At 30.8% G+C, this 18,372-nt stretch overlaps 1 protein-coding gene and 1 long non-coding RNA gene across 3 annotated transcripts in view; both read left to right on the top strand.

Moving 5' to 3' along the window:
* Nucleotides 1-18,372, top strand: part of LOC145269182 (uncharacterized) — a 99,676-nt gene that overhangs the window by 63,017 nt on the left and 18,287 nt on the right. The gene's annotated exons all lie outside the window — the stretch shown is intronic.
* On the top strand, nucleotides 6,121-17,779 carry LOC145269555 (uncharacterized). Of its 2 annotated transcripts, none has more exons than XR_013865090.1 (3): nucleotides 6,121-6,273; nucleotides 15,604-15,698; nucleotides 17,410-17,779. It is a non-coding gene; the product is annotated as an uncharacterized LOC145269555 (long non-coding RNA). The 2 variants fall into 2 exon arrangements; XR_013865089.1 differs by lacking the exon at nucleotides 6,121-6,273 and adding an exon at nucleotides 8,123-8,254.

Genomic DNA, 18,372 nt, shown 5'->3' with positions numbered 1-18,372 from the left:
TCTTTTAGAAAAGAAAAAAATAAATCTTTGATTGTTTTTGTTTTTTTTAAGGCAAAAACTTATAAGTAAAATGTGACTAATTTTCAGCTATGGAACCACAAATTTCTTCAAGTGCAAGGCTAGACGGCTAATGCGAACATGTGGTTTTTACGTCCTTCTGTTCATCTGGAGTTCAAAACAAAATGAATCACTGCTGCGACGTTTGGCTAAACACTATTATAATGTTAATGTAATGGAAGGGTTTTTAAATACTTGTTTAAAAAAATTCTTTTATTTTAAAAATACATGAAATTTAAAATATAAATATGGATAAATTCTTAACAATGAAGAATGGAACTACCCATTGAATAGTATTTTTATAGGTAAGTGATTTTTTTGCATTTATATATATACATATATTTTATCGAAACAAGTTAAAATATGTTGATTTTCTTTAAATCTTTTTTTAAAGAAAACTGATTTTAAAAACAAATATTGCATAATTTGCTATTAAACCTGTTATTTTTTTAAATTAGGTTTTTGCTCCTTTAATTGAAGAAAAAAATAGGGTTTGAATTACATTTTTCAAGTAGTTATAAGCTTCGAAAGATAGTAAGTTGAATTATTAACGTTCTTATCATCATTTTTAATGGCCGCTTCTGATACACCTAATACATTGCAGCTATTTTTTTTATTTGTGCTTATGTACCGGTTTTCATTACTTGTTTTTCGAGCCGAATAAATATTTTACATTAAGTAAAAACACTAAAAGCTTATCCAGCTGGGTAGACGAGTTACATATCCTGCCTTTGGTAACATTTATTTTTTTATTTAAAAAAATAAAAAATCGGGCTTATTTACAATTCTCAGAGGTTCGAAAAAGTGGTCAAAACACTTTTTCGAGCCTCTGTGGATTGTAAAGCAGCACGATTTTTTTTGTTGTTTGTTTTTCATTCAAATAGTATTTTATTTGAATTCATTTTTAAATTCGCAAACGGGCAAAAATTGTATTATCAAGAAAACTAACCATGCAAAAAGTTTAATACTGCATGAGTTAATGCTAAGTATTGTTGTTAATATAAGAAAATCGAGTACTTCTACTGTTTATCGCCGAAAATAGAGACGCCATTTTTGTCGGGCTCCTGTCATAAAAATCAGAAAGCGAAATCACAGGCCTTGGTTATAGGAATGGAGGATGTAAATAGTGCCAAATTTTATTTTATGACGACAGTCCAGAAGTTGTCAGTAGAATTCAGACAATGAATAAAATTTCTAGGGTATGCACATAACCTAGCCATCGGAAGTTAATGGCTGTACATTGGTGTGTCGATTAACATACAAAGAAGTGTAATTATAAAGGAAATTAGAGCTTAATAAGTGAATAAACAGTGCTCACATTAGATAGATCTGCTGATGCGTAATGACAAGGTTAAACTGTACTGTGACAAAAAATGGGAAACTGCAAATAATTGTTGTATAATGTTGATATCTGATTAAGTCCATGGCATGGATAATGCCTCTGGCTCGTTAGGTCAGGTGTCAACGGTAATTGTCTCTCAAACACTTCCGTCAAAAGTGACTGAACAGAGACAAAAAAATAGTGCCAAATTGTCTTGTAAAATCTCACCAAACAAGGGCCGGGCCATTAAGAGACAAAAATGGGGCTGGGGACTATATAAAGGCTTAGATTAACGAGTGTTCTCTCGATGCTTCTACAGAATTGGGATGAGATTTTGTGGTTGATAAATAGAGTTTTCAGATCAAAAACAATGGTTGCAACTGATTTTTTTGTCAACTCTAATAAGTTACAACGGTAGCTTCCGAATTATGCAGTTGTAATTTTACTGAATATTACTGAATTATTAAAGAAAACAACTTTGTGTTAACAAGTGAATATTTTCCGTCATTTTGTTTTAAACCAAAACAGAAAATTACCTCCATTTTTAATTCTCCTGTGTTTTACAATCGTTTTTATCAAATTCTATTTATTATTTTTTTAATAAATAATTTTTTACCTCATCGATTTTCATAATTTTTGGATATCATCTTTAAAATATGAGGAATATGTAGATACCATTGTTTTCCTGTGAAATTCAGTTTGTCGGAATTTATCTTGCTTCCAGATAAATTCGACGCTAAAGTAACAAAGCTGAAAAAAAAGCATGAAATAAAAGAGGGGGGGTAAAGAATAAAATAGAAATGTCTTGCTTTAAAACGAAGAAGAAACTTTATTTACAATAAGTTGCAAATTTTTCCCTTTGCGGGCATTAAACTTAAAACGCCAATGTAACATATAATGAAAAAGTAACATGTAAAGAAAAAATAACAACACTGCTGGTTCTTATAAAGAAGCTGTGCGTATCCATTACGAATACAACAAGAATATACAAAATAGTAGTATCTCTCATTCACACTCGCATATGAAGTAAATTTTAGGAGTGTACTCACAATAGAAAGCTTGTTAGGCAATTGGCGTTTTTCCTTTTTTTTGTTTAAAGTTCTTTGAGAATTTTCCTTCCGTAGACACACATGTATTACAGGACCAAGACCTCGTCGCTTGTCCGGATAGGAAATTCCATAATACCTTGTCATGTAAAAGGTATTTTCTTTAAATTCCACTCCTTGTAAAATAATAATAAATAAATACGTGCAGGGCAGGACCGCAGCCACGTAGTTAATTTCCAGAAGCCTGTCTCGTCAGAGCCAGGTATTAATTTCTTGCCAGGTTTACTTCTTTCAAGGAGGGCTCTTCAAAATTCCATCTTCAGCGCCGGGCAAAGAACACGTTCTCTCTCCTCGACAGCAGAATTTCAAAAGAGGGCGAAATACGCGCTGAGCTCATGACGTCATCACAGAGCTAGCATTTCTCTTTTCTCCAAATTGAAGGGAGTTTCGTACAAACCGAAAATATACAAAGCTTAAATCATAATGGACACAAAACACAAAAAAATCATATATAAAAACCAGATAAACAATAATAAATGTAAACAGGGGGATGCACAATTATGGGTACAAAAAAAATTCCAACAAGTTTTACGATTTCTGAAAATTGTTCCCAATAGTGTAGATGAGCCGTTCTCTCAAATCATTTTGTTAAAAGTAACTGAGCAAAAAAGCGATAAACGAGGCATAAGGACTACGAACAATATTGTGGTAACTGGTTTAGTCAAGGGTATTAAAGAAGAAGTTTTAACCAAAAGAAAACTAGTAGGACAGTTTGCACAAAAAATCAATCAATGATCAAGGAGAGATATAAATGTTATGACTGATAGGATATTGAGTGAGAATCGAGGGTTGATGTAAAAGAATAAATATGAATGTGGAAAAAAAACTTACACAAAAAATATGTATGTATAAATGTATCTCGAAACAAAATTAACATTATAACTTCTGTCAAGAAGCAAAAAAAAAAACCCTGACATTATTACTAAAATAAAAATATCCCCTTTCAGTTTAATGAATTATCAGACTCAGAACCAATAAACATCAAAGACTATGTAAACTCCGATTTGGTCCTGTGATGGTTTGAGTTTTTTTTTTTTTCTGACTATGTTCGTGGAGCCAGCTGGAAATCTATAAAAATGGCATTTTTGCGCCAAAACCAGTCAGTCAACCTCAGCCATCAGGCTATAAACATCATCATGGATTCCATCCGCAGGACGTTAAACGCGCACACATTCGATAATTAATTTGCCATCTCTTTGTTAAAGTAAACGATGGACTTTTATGTTGTTTAATTCTTCCTAAGAAGAACTGATTATTTCCAAACAAGAACCTCCATTTTTCTAATTCATTTCATTTTATTATCTCTTGAAACAAAATTAACATTATAACTTCGGTCGATTTGGTCTTGCGATGGTTTGAATGGCTTTGTTGCGGACTACAGGTTTCGCTGTTAGTCCAGCAAACTCCTAAATATAAAAATTAAAATAAAAATAATGTGTGTAAAATGAAGTTGAACAATCAAGCAAAGATGACTGAGGCGGAGAATACATTTTTTTTAATCGTAAATAAGAGTGAACAGAGAAGACAAGAAATTTTTTTGCTTATGGAATCTCTTCCTGCGACTGAGGTAAATAAATGTTCTTTATGTAATGAAATAGAAAAAGTCCTGTGACTGAGATAATAAAATGAAATGAGTAGAAAAATGAAAGTTCTTGTCACAAATTTCGCAATGGAGGATACTGTGTCAGCGGTCTCTGTACCGGGATTTATGCATGCTGCTGTGGACGGATGGTTCGCCATATGCAAGGCTCAATTCGACCTGAGGAACATATCCAACGAGACTACGAGATTCTAACATGTCCTCTCAAATCTTCCCCCAACTTGATTTCAAACCCTATCCACCAAAATCCTCATGGACACTCTCGGAATAGCTCCGCTATTTCGGTTGGCGATGTGTGTGGGACTATGATGAGAATTGGCAGCAAACCGGATGTTAACGCATCCACGATGAGAGACAAAATGAAAAATCGTCTTTTGCACATGGATCCACACATCGCTTCCGCTTGGGAAGAAAAAAAATAAGATAACCACAAAATAATTATCGACCAATAGCAGAGCTCTGTGCCTAAAACAAACACCCCAAATATCACAGTCGCTGGGAGCCAGTTTGCCACTATAAAAACGAGGGATTTGAGGGAACCCAAAGAGAGAAAGAGGAGAGTCGCCCTGCTGCATCAGTGAACGCACGGACGGATTCTCCCACCCGACCTAAAGAGATGAAGAAGAAAAAGAAATAAGGCACCTGTGAACTGAAGCCGACTACGTTCTCATGTTATGGGCCAAACGCCTTCAATTCTAAACAATGCCTAATTCACACAAACCAAAGAAGAGAGGAGGAAAAAGAAGACGAAGACTCTGGGCTGCTAGCTGCTGATGAAAAAGTCACTCGCTTTCCAGTTACAAGCCAGGGCATGCATCACCGACAGCAGGATGACCGGCCCACACTTACCCTCTCCATCGTCCAAAAGATAAGTTACGAACATTGTCAATTCATACATACCTACAAACAGTTTACGAACATTCATTCCTTGTCAATTCATACATACCTACACACATTTTACGAACATTAATTCCTTGTCAATTCATACATACCTACAAACAGTTTACGAACATTCATTTCTTGTCAATTCATACATACCTACAAACATTTTACGAACATTCATCTCCTTTGTTAAATCACATTCCATCCTACGAACACTTTGCCTCTCCTAATACAAATTGTTGGTAGTAAATAAAGTCGGTTCTTAACCTTCAATATTCATCTGTCTTTAATTATATGGAGTCACAATCTACACATTCCAACGTTGTTCATTTCATGTATTCTTGGTCGTGGCCTCTATGGCATCCTTTCCTCCCCTTAAACCTTCTCATGAAAACTCTAGGCCATATATTCATTATTTCTTTGAAATTCAATATATCTTACATTTAATTTCTTTCTTTTTTTTCTGTGAAAATAAGTTTTTAAATACACATTTTAAATACGCATGTAACGTAATTGATTACATCGTCTGTTTCTTATCACGTGACATGACGTGCTGAACAAGCAATGGCTCAAGTAAGTGATCGCCAATAAGTTTAATTAAAGTGATCATTAAATGATCGCCAATAATTTTAATTTAAGTGATAATTAAATGATCGCCAATATTTTTAATTTAAGTGATAATTAAATGGCCACCAAAAATTTTAATTTAAGTGATGATTAAATGATCACCAATATTTTTAATTTAAGTGATAATTAAATGATCGCCAATATTTTTAATTTAAGTGATAATTAAATGACCACCAATAATTTTAATTTAAGTGATAATTAAATGATCACCAATATTTTTAATTTAAGTGATAATTAATGATTGCCAATAATTTTAATTTAAGTGATAATTAAATGATCACCAATAATTTTAATTCAAGTGGTAATTAAATGATTGCCAATAATTTTAATTTAGGTCATAATTTAAATGATCGCTAATAATTTTAATTTAAGTGATAATTAAATGAATGCCGATAATTTTTAATAAGAAAACATCTTTAAATTTTACGCAATATAACAAAAGAAAAAAAAAATCACAATAAATGAAAATTATTTTAATTGAATACAATGCAATATAAATATAACAAAAAAAAAAAAATTGAAATCAGAAAAAAGAAAAGAAAACATTATTTTAATTTTCTGCGGACTTACTTTTCCGGTCGTCATCTAAAAATGTTGACTGCCACTTGTTAAACATGCCTCGTTTTAATTAACTCATCGTATAATCGTTTATTTATTAAAAACAGATTGCCAAACAAAAAGTAAGTATTATTCATTTAATTCGGTGAATGGGGGACCACCCGAATATTTACCCTTAAGATGTCGTTGTTTTTTTTAAATATTCAACTGTTTACAGCTGTAGTCGGGTCTGTGCGTAAAAAAAAAAAATAAAATAAAAAAAACTAATGGTGTTGCTGACAAGAATTATGTACAATAATAACACGGGGAAAAAAACAAACAATGCCTTTGGTAATAGTTTAATAGCCACCATGTTTCTTGCCATGCAAGACAGCCGGCAACGCACTGCGCACGCGCACGACCCCCTACCTCACCGAAAAAAAAAAAGACAAGCGAACATTTTTTTGTTTTCGTTTATTTTGTACATATTTTTATTTTTGCTACAAGAAATGGTTGGGGGGTAATACCCCCCCTTTTTTTTTACACGGAAAGAAAATAGTTCGGGGTTAACATTTTAGTCCTTTTCTTAACAATGGAGAAAAAGTTGAGGTTAATATATTTTTTTTCCTTTTACTTTTTTTTCAAGGAAGATTTTCTTTTTTTTTTTTTTTTAACAAGAAATCTCCCCCCCCACAGTTCCGACTTGTGTCTGTACAATGCAGCAGCCTGTAAAAAAAAAAAAATATGCAAAAGTTTCGTCTTGTCCGTCTCACTCCTTATAAATAAATACCTGGCTAGGTATTGCTGCATGAATTCTGCTTGAATACCAGGCCGCTTAACCCACTGTTTTACGTCTAGCCACATTCGTTCTACATTTTGTGTGTGGATGCTGGGATCCTGAGGGTCCACAAATTTTTCTGAGTGGTTAATGGTGTAGTGTGGAAAATGCCGGTCGAGGTTAGTATATGCCTTCCAACAATCACTGAAAATGATTGAGCCTGGAAGGATAAACTTGTGCACCAATGGAATCAGTTTTGGCGTCCCGTTTTTCATCTGGGCCCATCAACGCGATGACAAAACTTTTTTTAGAAATTGTTTCAATTCCGCCGAAACGCCATATATCTGAGTAGTCATCCTTCCTCTATTATAGCTTTGGCGCACAATAAGGGTTTCTGTTGCTTTCGACTGCTATCCCGTTGCCTCAACTGGGTTCCTGGTTGTAAAGCCGCAGGACAGATTAACTACCACCCAACAGAGGAGTGGTGCGAAATGTTCAGATTTTTGCGTACTGTCTGATAGTTCCACATATTGCTTAAAAAATGGTTGACGAACATTATGATTTTCCATGCTGGCATCCGAGTAATGAATGTTCGTTTTGTTTCGGCAACAGTGAAACCGCAATATTTTTTTTATTTTTCCACTTTTGTATAGTGCGTGTACCTCCAGATTCATAACCCTAACCCGAAACAGCGACTCATTTTGGTATTGCGGACAGGTAACGCTTGTAGGCAAAACACCATGTTTTCACAGAAATTGCCTACTCGTGTCTTCTTTGTGAAATGCCTTTACTGTGGTTGAAGTATTTGTTGTTACACCCGTAGCAGGAATCCACAGTATTGGTATTTATCTTTTTTCCCCAAAGAAAATGTTAAAATAACTTTTTATGGAAAAAAAAGGGAAAGAAATAAATGTATAAAGAGATAAATGTATGAAAACAAAAAAATAAAACTTTTATTGCACAGAAAAGATTATGAAAATTAGTTTTATGATTTAATTTTGCATGGTTTTTTGTTTGCAGTAGATACTGAAACTGAAGAAAAAGAAGTCATCTGCTACAATCACTGACAATTTCATCGCATGCGTACCCACTTCACCATCGTAGACAACAGTAAACCCAAAAATAATGACGGCCAGACATTACTAGTAGGGGAACCTGGGGCAAAACGAGATACCGGTGTAAAACGAGACACCACAGATAACTGAAACAGAGAGAGAGAGAGAGAGAGAGAGAGAGAGAGAGAGAGAGAGATCTCTTCCGCGAGGAGTCTGATCAAGAGATCACGTGGTACCGCCTTGCCGCCAATGTCTACCATTGTTTTATTCAGCCCCGTACATCAAAAAGCAGTAAGTATTCAAAATTTATCTATTTTGATCTGTTTTTATGGTTCTGTTGAAATCATGTTCTTTCCGAAAAAGATACAGATTTGTCAAACAAGAATTAAAGTTCTGGCTATGGTAATAGATTAATCAGTTTGACCTACTTAAGCCTGGCATTAGTGAGCTCTGTGAAGACTGACTTCTTCAGACCAAGATCCGTCTCGTTTTGCCCCAAGCATGGGGCAAAACGGGACAATACAGTTAGCTGAATAAATCATCTATATTTCTTTTGAAAATAATTTCTCATCGTTTTTTTCGTTGTGGCATTGTTTTCCAATACTTTGAATGTTCAGTACAAAGAATATGGTTTATATGTCAATGCTACCTTTGACTCAACAGTTCTTTTCCCCTTAAGTATCTCATTTTGCCTCAGGTTCCCCTAACTACGGGCTATTGCTTGTGTCAGTTTTGCTCATAATTCTAGTCAGTGACAATATTAAATAGTGTTTTCTTTTTATGCAGCAGACCCGACTACAGCTGTAAACAGTTGTATATTAAAAAAACAACGACTTCTTAAAGGTAAATATTCGGGTGGTCCCCCAGTGCACTTCACCTTTAATTTCTTCTTGGTGTTTTTTTTTTTTTTTATTACTTGGGTGCGTCCAAACCATTCCCTTTCTTTTAATATAGAAATGAGTCCAGATTTTATGATTGTATATAAACGAAAAATGGTAATATTATAGAAATCTCTCTAATTGTTTTTTTGTTTATAAACTTTGTTTTTTTGTTTTTTTTTGCGAATGCGTTGAAAATTATTTTCATATTGAAAAGGTTGCAATTATCTAATATATCATTACGTACTCTGACATAATCCCTAATGGCCCAAAATATTCACGGTTGCCTGTCTCAAAGGATTATGTGTGGATACCTGCAAAATAAATGGCCAATTTCAAACGTATAAATCCAAATAGATCTGCAGAAACTGTGCTAACATCTAACATCTCATAGGATTTGTGAATCACTCGAAAGAGGCTTCCTTTCTAGGTCAATTGCTCTTGACATATCAAAGGCCTTTGATAGAGTATGGCATAAAGGTTTACTTCACAAGATCTCCAGCTACGGTATAGCTGGAAATGTCTTCTCAATTATTAAATCATTTCTCTCTGCTAGGTTCATAAGAGTAGTGGTTGATGGGCAGAAAACAGAAGCTCATAGTATTAATCCCTCAGGGGTCCATCCTGGACACAACTGATCTTCCTGATCTACATCAATGATCTTCAAAATCACATCCTAAGATCATTTGTAGATATTTATGCTGATGATACTACTATCTATGACAGCACATCAAAGACCATAAACGACCAAGTTCTCTCTGATTCTCTCTCCTCTGATCTTGAGCATGTGGTACACTGGGGAAAGAAGTGGCTGGTTACTTTTAATGCATCTAAAATCAAGCTTCTATCTTTACATCGCTCTGATCCCCATCTGGCATGAATTGAAATGAATGGCTCTCATCTTGGGGAGGCTCCATGTTTTGACAAACTTTTGGGCTTGACCTTTACTCCTGATCTGAAATGAAACACGCACATCAAATCCATTGCTAAGGAAAAATGGTGGGGTTACTCTACTGATCCAGTAGATATCTTAGTGCTGATGAAATTGTCTACCTATATAGGAGCCAGGTACATCCAAAGATTGAGTATTATTGCCACACCTGGGCAGGAGCTGCTAGATTCACTTTATCCTGCCTTAACAGAGTTCAAAATAGCCTTCATGGCTTAGTAGAGGATGTCCTTTTATCATTATTTTCATGGCAAGTGCCCGTATGAGTTCCAATCTATGGTCCCCTTTCACCAAAATTTCATGAGAAATGGTCGTCTAGCTAAAAACACTATCAATAATTTCCCCCATTTTTTATCCGTGCCTAAACCTAAACGTAGATTCCATGAACAAAGCTTCTTTCTTAGAACTGCACACCTGTGGAATTGTCTTCCATTTGCCTGCTTTCCAGCTGACTACGAAATAGTTGTCTTCAAGTCCAATGTAAACAAGTTCTTGACGAAGCGTTCCCCTTAAGTAATTCAATATACCAAATGTACAGAACTAACGATTACTATGAGATTTTCCCATTGACGACTGTACGCTCTTTGACCCTTATCCTCTAGTAGCCTCTCGGCCTTGATAAGTGGTGACTCCTATGTAAAACAAAAAAAAAATTACTTTGTGTGAAAAGAGTTTGATATTAAAAGTTACCATAAACAGAAACCTCATAATGATGACTAGACAGAAAGCTTAAAAACTCCGATTGTATTTTTTCATTTCAATTTAGTTTTTTTAGGTGATTTGCAGTGCTTTTTTATTTATTAAATGTCAACTTATTCCTTTTTTTATAAATCACAAAAAAATACATAAAATGTAATTACGACTTCCATTTAATACATTGCATCAATGCATCTTCTGCTCATGTTTTTTTTTTGTTTTGAAAATATTCATTATTATTAAAAAAAAATACATAAAAACATTCATTATTTTTATCTTCAGTTTAGAAGGAATTTACTCTTAACTTAAAATTAAATGATTTTTAATTTTTTTTTACCTTCAGATTTGAATTAAATTCTTGTAAAAATATTTAGATTTCATTTATTCGTGTTAAAATGTTTAAAACTTTATAATTTTATTAATACGGTTAAATGATTTTTAATGTTTTTATCTTCTGATTTGTATTAAATTCTTGTAGAAACGTTCGATTTTTATTTTTTTTTTGTGTGTAAAAAAAATATATTTAAAAATTTATAATTTTATTAATACATTTTTAACGATCATAATGCGACATCTTTTTATTTATTATTTTGATATAAATCACAAAATACATAAAATTCAAAGTATAATCTCCATTTCATCTCTAATTACTTGCTCATTTATTTATTTTTTTTTTGGTACTTATACAGTTTAGTGACGACATTAAAAAATGTTATAGACTGAAGTTCTCCGAAAAAATTTCACTTCATTTGATCAAGTAGTTTTTTTTTTTACAGTGAAAAACAATTATTTATCACGACGACGTCAACGTGGCCATTTTGGAAATGTACCTAGCAGAATACCTCCATTTTAGGCCAAATTTCGCAATCTAGCCTTTTTTTCGCCAGAATGAGATGCGCACATCACATCTGCAATTTTTTCCGTTTTTTTTAAAGCAGAATACTATTGAATATGCAAAGAAATTGAAGGATGCAAAGAATTGAAGAATTTTTTTACGCGATTATTTTCGAAACATGCGCAGTTGAACACGCATGGATAACTTCGAAACAAAATTTTAAATTCGAAAATTTCGAAATTTCGGTTGCATATTTCTAATTTTTCTGAATTTCTATTTTTTCTAATTTTCTATTTTATGATAATATTTAATAAAAAAAGAATATTTTATTCTGTTTATGTTCTTCTGTTACAAATTAAAAAAAAAAAAAACACCCCAAAAATGGCATCTGTCTTCGCAAAAAAAAAAAAAAAAAAAAAAAATTCTCATTCTGGTGGGAAAAAAAAGGGCTAGATTGGCCTAAAATGGAGGTATTCTGCTACGTACGGCAGTTACCTGCCCTTGGGGAATTCCTGGGCGCTGCAATAACATTTCCAAAATGGCCACGTTGACGTAGCCGTAATAAATAATTGTTTTTCGCTGTAAAAAAAAAAAAACTACTTGATCAAATGAAGTGAAATTTTTTTTCGGAGAACAGTCTATAACAGGTACGTACAATAAATTTTTTTTTCAATATTTCCATTTTTTTATGTCGTCACTAAACTGTATAAGTACCGTTTTTTTTTGTTTCGAAAGCATTCATTAGTTGTTGAAGTTATTTAGTCTTTTAAAGGTCATTTGTATTTTTTTTTAGGTAATTTACATTTACAACGCTTTTTTCTGTATTAAATATTTAATATTTAAAGATTTGTTGACATGCAGTGCATTGCATGTCACATGCACATGCATTAGTAAGCCTGATTTTTATTTTACTAAGCATGCTACAACAAAATTTATTTTTTCTTTGGGAGAAAAAAATAAAAATCAAGTAATGAATACACATTAATTTTGCTTAAAAAAAACTTCTGCAAATAACTTGGCAGGAAAATAGTTTGATATTAAAAGTTTCCCTAAACAAAAACCTCATAATGATAACTAGAAAGAAATAGCTAAGCTGAAAAAAAGGGAAATAACTCCTATAGCATTTTTTCAATTTCATCTTATTTTTAAAGGTAAATTATAGATTTTTTTCTAGTTTTTTTGTTAGGGAATTTACATTTACAACGCTTTTTTTTCTTTACTAAATATCCTCTTTTATCATGTCTGCTAAATCACAAAAATGTAAATATAATATCTATCCAATACATTCCATTAGTTTTTGTTTCAAAAACATTTGTTAGTTTTATCTTTAGTTTAGTAGTTATTTACTTTTAACTTAAAATTAAATGATTTAAATTAGGCACCGCCAAAACTGGGGGGGGGGGAGGTAAGTACTTTTTGACGGACCGTCTTTTTAAAAATCTACCAAAAATCAGATAATTATCCGATCAATACGAAATTTTCAGCGATTATTAAGAGAAGAATGAACTTGATAACAGTACTTATTTTTCATAAACGATATTTATATATATATATATATATTTGCTTACAACCCCCCCCCGTTTTGAGGGTGTACAAATATGCTTAAAATAATCATCTGAAACTGAACACAACATATTGCGTTGTTGTAAGGGACAGAATTATAGATTTAAAAAAAATTGTTTGCATCCCTTATTTTGACGTCTGAATATCAGAACTTCGATTGTGTTTAATTATCCCGCTTTTGAGTTTTGAAGTGTGAAATTTGGTGAATATGTTAAGTAAAATAATTAATTTAAGTGAAGCAAAAAAAAAAAAAAATTAATATTTATACGAAAAAAAGCCATTTTAAAATCTTTGATAAATAAATTAACAAATTTTTTTAGGGAGCCGAATAATGCATGACCATTATTAAACAGGGCATGCTTTGAAGAATCGATACAAAAAAAAATTGATAAATATTGTGCCCTTTGTGTTAAAAATAGCATCATTTTTCCGATCCCGTTTGAAACCGTTTGCCGTCTTTCGACTACGGTGGACCAAACACACTGAAATAATTTTTTTATTCTGCTTTAAATTGCCCCCCTCCCCATTTTGGAGAGCCTGGCCCCCAAACACATACACATTAAAAACCAAACTCATACAAATGGTCACCTATCTGGTACTGGCCAGCCTCAGCTTAATAATACATTGAAATTTTCGTCACTGAAAAATAAGTTTTTTTTGGCCTGTTTGGTCTTCCATAGTTTGCTTTTTATCAACTACAAACGTAAACATAGTCGATCTAGACTCTAGATCGACGCTAAGTAACTGGTTGCCTATATGAATAAGTGGAATTATTTGAAATCCAGGTACTTATATTATAATATTTTTGCATATTCTCATAGAAAGTCATCCTAAATCTTAGTTAGACAATAAATAAATAAATTAATTATTTCAAAAACCTTCTTTTTTTTTTAAATATTTATGTACGTTTTTTGTGCAAGACCAAAAATGTCAATTGTTAACTTTTTGGGAAAATTTAACATTTAAAATTGAATTAAAAATAGTAGAAAAAGTTTTACATTATTCTGTTTACTATATGATAAAATTCAGGGTTTTATCTTTCTGGAAAAAAAAAGTTACTCAGAAATAATGGATTTTAATAAATGTAATTTCGTTTAAAAAAAAAACAACAACAACTTGATTTTTCGGCCATTTTTGGCGGTGCCTTATTTAAATTCTTTTACCTTCAAATTTGTATTACATTCTTGTAAAAAAATTAGATGTTATATTTTCGTGCTAAAGATATATTAAAAACTTTATAATTTTATCAATACATTTTCAACAATGAGAAATCATAATGCTGCACATTTTCTTATTGTTTTGAACCAAATTTATTTGATCTGTTTTACAGACTTATTCCAGAAAATCATATATCTATAGGACTAATTTTCCAGTATAGCTCCATGACCTTTAAAGAAAAAAGACTGCTATATTTTCAAAGTATTTCTGGAGTTGAAAATTTTTCATTTAAATTTTTTAAAGGTAATTTACATCAGTTATTTCTTCTCTAATAAATCATAAGAATACATAATACCTAGCCTCGTTGGGGATGTCCTTTTCTCTTCCCTGCAACCTCTATCGCACAGAAGAGATGTTGCGAGTTTGTCTCTACTTTATCATTATTTTCATGGCAAGTGCTCGACTGAGCTTCAATCTATGGTCCCCCATCGCCAAACTTTCACAAGAAACACTCGTCTAGCTGAAAACACTATCAGTAATTCCCCTCTCCATTCTTTATCTGTGCCTAAACCTAAATGCAGATTCCATGAAAAAAGCTTCTTTCTTAGAAGTGCATGCTTGTGGAACTGTCTTCCGTTTTCCTGCTTTTCAGCTGACTACAATCTGATTGTCTTCAAGTCCAACATAAACAAGTTCTTGATGAGCCGTTCTACTTAAGTTAACAAGTTTACTGAATTTCCATTACTAACGATTACTATATTGTCCGATTGGCTACTGTACACTCTTAACCCTTATCCTCGAGTGGTCTCTGGGCCCTGATAAGTGGTGATTCCTATATAAAAATAAATGTAAGTATAACCTCCCTCTAATATTTTCATTATCCTCTCACTTTTTTTTTTGAAGACATTCAGTAGTTTTATATTCAAGTTAGAAGTAATCTAATCTTAATGTAAAATAATTTGATTTTTAATTATATTACATTTTTGGTGTTAAAATATTTAAAACAATAATTTCATGAATACATTTTAACACAATTTTTCGCAGCTTATTGTATTAAATTAAAATGATGTTGTTATTATTATAGACCTATACTAGTAATATACTTGTGTAGGTGTGTAATAATAATAATATTATTTTAGTTTACTAATATATAGTAATATACTAGTGTAGGTGTGTAATAATAATATTACAAGCTTATAATAGTAAATCTGAACTGCATATACATATAGCCAAAATATTCAAGCATCTGTTCGTAACATTTAAAGAAAACAAACTGCTTAAATGTTCAAATAGCTTATTTGTAAAACTAGTTAGTAATTCATATTTTTAATGATTATTTAAATTGTGTGTTTATTTTATATTTTTTAATTTGTAGCTTTTTGTAAGGTCAATTAATTTTGAACACTGCGACTTTTATGAAGGTTTTGATCAGTTACAACATGACAAATGTAAGATTGATGTTTTGGTGTTAAAAATACAATTAAAAAGTTTAAATTGAGAAATCATAATACATCCTGTTTTTTATTGAATTAAACCAAAATAATTTGACTTCTTTTTACAGATATATTCCAGAAAATATGAACTGCCTCAGTCCTCAAGCATAGCTTTGTGAACTTTAAAGAAAACGTACTGCTTAAGTTATTTTTTGAATAACAGGTAATTATTTCTATTTGTAAAAATGCTTAATTTTTATTATTTCTTTATTGATTATTTTAATTATGTGAATTTATTTTATTTTTTGAATTACAAAAATTGTAATGGCATTTAATTTGAACACAACAAACTATGTGAATATTTTGCTCAGAAATTAATATGTCCTTAATATTTTTGAAAAAAAAAGATAAAAGCATGATTTTTTTTTAGATAAAGTAAAACGTAATCCTAAATGAAAAATATTTGTACTAAAAATAGCGTTATGTTTATATTTATTTGCATTTTTAGGACTACTGTTCTCTGATTTGGAGTTTTATTTTCACAACGTTTGGAAGATCTTACCTTCAACCTTTTTTAGGTGAATCAAGTTGTATAACTTGGGAATCTTCCCTTTGAAGTAAAAAATCTGTACTGGATTTTATGACATTTATAGAAAGAAAATAATAGAAAGCACCATTGCAGATGAGATCCTATTAGTCAATAACACAGCCAACTTTTGCTTTGTGCTGCTTGACGAAAGCCATTAACGTGAGTAGCTATTACGAGAGCTCAGAGCTTAGTTTATAGTAAAAAGTCATCCAACAATAATGCATTGTTTTAATTGGACATTTCTTTGTTGATATAGATGATTGTTCAGCTTGTTTGCTGCCTTGGATCCTAAAACTTTATTCACTAAATTGGATTTTTCCTAACTTAGAATATTTAATATTTAAACTTATGTTTTTTTAATATTTTCTTAAAGTATGCAAACATATTTATCAGGAGATTTTATGGCTTATTTATACAAATATTATTTATCAATTTTTTATATTTAAATTTTTAACCTTCCACTTTATATTATTTTTAATACAAATAAAACTTACATTAATTTGGAACGCCTTCATTGTATTTTAAAAAACGTGTATTCATTTTTTTTTTATTTAAGTGAAAATCATGAGTACAGTCAAATATATAAACTAATGAAATATTTTATGGCATATATGAAAAAGTTGAAAAATCATGGGAAACGAATTGCCAGATTTATTGCATGCATATTAGATATTTTCAATTGTTTATATTCAAATTTTATTTATTTAAGTGAAAATCATTTTATAGAAATAAGCTTATTTACTACAGTTAAACATATGAATAAATGAAATTTAGGATATATGAAAGAGATGAATGATTTGTGTTTTATAATTTTTTATATCATATCAACCATTTGTGATTTATTATGGTTATTTATACTTCAGTTTCTTACAATATTCATACATTTATACATTACATCATTGACAAAATGGCTGGATATATTACATGAAGAAAAACAGTGAAAAAGTGTTCCAAAAAATTCTGATAATTGTTTTATAGAGATGATAAAAGATTGAATGCTTCTCCCCAAAAGTATTTATTTTTTTTGTAAATTATGAAAATCTATAAAATACTTAAAAAAATAAATTATAGACATTTGAAAAATACTAATGAGGATTTTGTGAATATTCAGTTTTTATCGATAAGAATATTATATTTTATTAATAGATAAGTATTGCAACAAATATCTTCATTAGAATATGAATTCAATACAAAATTTAATTTAGCATTTTGCCTGCAATGCAGAAGGCTGTATCTGATTAATTTAAAATTAACCGTGTATACACCTAAACGTCTCATTTTTTTTGCAAACAACATGTATAAATTTTAATTATTTCTAAAAAAAATTTTTTTCTAAATTTTGCAGATTAGCCAGCAGTCACTACAATGAAAATCGCCTGTAAATGAGACGAATCATATCCTTCTGAATTATACAAGTTTTTTACGTTTATAAAATCGAATTTTATGAAAAAATTGTAAAATTCCTGATAAGGCTTATTAGGTACTAGTTAGAATAATTGTCACATATAATAATTTATTTAATAAACACAGTAAATAGTAATTAATGGAAACTTATAGTAAAATATGGAAATTATGTTATTTATGTAAGCTTTAAATATCATAGGAAATGTATAAGCATTAACTCTATCATATGTATTCAGTATTCATCAATCTGTATTGATTTGATGTAAAGTATTTAAGTTTTTTTGTGAGTTGGTACATAGAAAAATATAAAATGTGTGTGTGTGTATATATATATATATATATATATATATATATATGTGTGAAATCAAAGATGCAATGTTTACCTTATATAACCAATTGTAAACTTCAATCTAATATAAATGCCAAGTATTTATATATAGATATTTTAATCCTACCCAAATAAAAAAGCTCAATACACAACCAATAGAGAGTAGAGCTTATTATAGGAGAAAAAAATTAAAATTGTAAGTTGAAATTTATTGTTCAACTGAATGCTCTAAAATACAATTTACAAAGTCCTTATTCTATGGAGTTTCAAGAATGGTATTCTTGCTATTCAGAGGACAGAAAGAAATCAGCAAATTATATTTGTAGTAATGCTAGAATTTGCTGATTACAGCATTAAATGAAACTGCAATTTATTATAATCAAGTACTTTGTAAATTGTTTTTTGGAGTATATAGTGGGACAATAAATTTGATTGTGAATTTCAACTTACAGTTTTAATTTTTTTCTGTTCTCTCTCTCTCTCTCTCTCTCTCTCTATATATATATATATATATATATATATATATATATATATATATATATATAAACATAAATGTATAAACATTTACTAAATCTA

Source organism: Euprymna scolopes, chromosome 45, assembly GCF_053919585.1.
Source record: "Euprymna scolopes isolate OS-2025 chromosome 45, ASM5391958v1, whole genome shotgun sequence".
Taxonomy (NCBI): domain Eukaryota; kingdom Metazoa; phylum Mollusca; class Cephalopoda; order Sepiida; family Sepiolidae; genus Euprymna; species Euprymna scolopes.
This window is presented reverse-complemented; position numbering and strand designations above follow the sequence as displayed.